Source organism: Jaculus jaculus, chromosome 3, assembly GCF_020740685.1.
Source record: "Jaculus jaculus isolate mJacJac1 chromosome 3, mJacJac1.mat.Y.cur, whole genome shotgun sequence".
Taxonomy (NCBI): domain Eukaryota; kingdom Metazoa; phylum Chordata; class Mammalia; order Rodentia; family Dipodidae; genus Jaculus; species Jaculus jaculus.
Window position 1 is genome coordinate 148,452,998 of NC_059104.1, and position 2,043 is coordinate 148,455,040.

Below are 2,043 nucleotides of genomic sequence, written 5' to 3' on the forward strand. Positions count from 1 at the left end.
AGGCGGCGGCGGCTCAGTTTATAGGACCCGGCCCAGGGCGGGGCGACGGCTGGGGGACAGCTGACCCGTGCCTGCCCGCGCGCGCTCTGCTGGCCGCCCAACCGGCGAGGGGTCCGCCGGACCGGGGGCTCCCCGCGATGATGAGAGCAGGCGCTGAAGGGGGCAGCGGAAAGGAATTACGGTCCCCCCAACCTCTGTGGGTCCCATTCGGGTTTTTCTCCCTTATCCCAGGGATGTGGCCTCCCACCCACATGTGGTGGTGGCTTCCACCGCCACCGCCACCTTCATCCTTTTGTGCAGGATCTCACTCTGTAACTCAGGCTGACCTTAAACTCTTTAAAAAGAAAAAAAAAAAAAAACACTTTTTTTATTAAATAGACAGCTTCCATAATTACAGATAATGAAGCGTGATAATTCCCTCCCCTCCTTCCCTTTCCCCTTTGAAACTCCACTCTCCATCATATCCCCCCCCCCCCTCAACCAGTCTCTCTTTTATTTTGATGTCATCATCTTTTCCTCCTTCTATAATGGTCTTGTGTAGGTAGTGTCAGGCACTGCGAGGTCATGGATATCCAGGCCACTTTGTGTTTGGAAAAGTGCATTGTAGGCAGTCCTGCCCTTCCTTTGGCTCTTACATTCTCTCCGTCACCTCTTCCACAATGGACCCTGAGCCTTTGGAGGGAGGAATAGAGATGTCCCGGTGCTGAAGGCTCCTCTGTCACTTCTCAGCACTATGGTGCCTTTTGGGTCATCCCAGTGATCACTGCCATCTGAAAAGAGAAGCTTCTCTAACCAAAAGTGAGAGTAGCATTAATATATGGGTATGAATGTTAAGAAAAGTACTCACAGAGTAATTTTCCAGACACCAGCAGGAATTGCACCCTTAGGGCTCATGACCTCCCTGGCCATAGGCTTTTGACTAGGTTTTCAGTGCCAGGCATGCATTTCCTCTGATAGAATGGGCCTCCAGTCCAATTAGAGAGCGGTTGGGTTTCCCCCATAACAGACATGTCACTATTGTACCTGTTGGGTCATTTGTCCTAGCTGGACAAATTTAAGGCGTGCAGTGTCCACTGTTATTTATCACCGCTGATGACTTCTCTCTCCCATAGGGCTGCATGCAGCATAGCTTTTTCCAGCTTTCTGTTATCTGGTCTACAGGGAGATTTCCAGCTCAGCTCTCGCTTGACTTCTCAGTGGCCTTGCAGCCCCAGCATATGGAGTCTTCAGCAATAGGGGCTTACCATCTATTCCCGGTGGGAAACCAAGAGCCTTGGCAATGGCCTGTAATGTTTTGGGGGCATCAGGGACCTCCCTGGCCAACAACTCAATGGAAGGTATCCCATCTTTGGCACTGAAATTGTTCTGGTAACATTTTTTTTTTTTTTTTAACAAATTGGTCTTAAATTCTTGGTCCTCTTTCCTCAGCCTCCAGAGTAGCTGGAGATACCATGACTGTCTTCTCTTTTTCAGATTACAAAAATCACACAGGATGCAGGAATGAAAACTGGGGAAAATGTGAGAAACTGCCTCATATGAGAGACAATTCAGTGTGACGTGGGACCATGGTCTGACTCTGGAACAGAAAGAGAAGGTTAATGGAGAATCCCAAGACCCAAAAAGAGCCCAAAGTTGACAGTGATGTAGTCATGTCAGTTTCTCTGTTGGAACAAATGAACCACGGTTGTATTAAGGTGTTAAGACCAGGCTAAAATGGGTAAAGGATGTGTGGGGTCTCTGTACCCCCTTTGCAATTTTTTTTAGTTTTCCTTTCTTTTTTCACTTTTAAAAAATTAATTTATTTTTATTGACAACTTCCATAATTATAGACAATAACCCATGGTAATTCCCTCCCCCCACTTTCCCCTTCACAGCTCCACTCTCCATCATATTCCCTCCTACCTCAGTCAGTTTCTCTTTTATTTTGAAGTCACCATCTTTTTCTCCTATTATGAGGGTCCTGTGTAGGTAGTGACAGGCATTGCGAGGTCATGACATACAGGCCGTTTTGTGTCTGGAAGAGTGTATTGTAAGGAGTCCTGC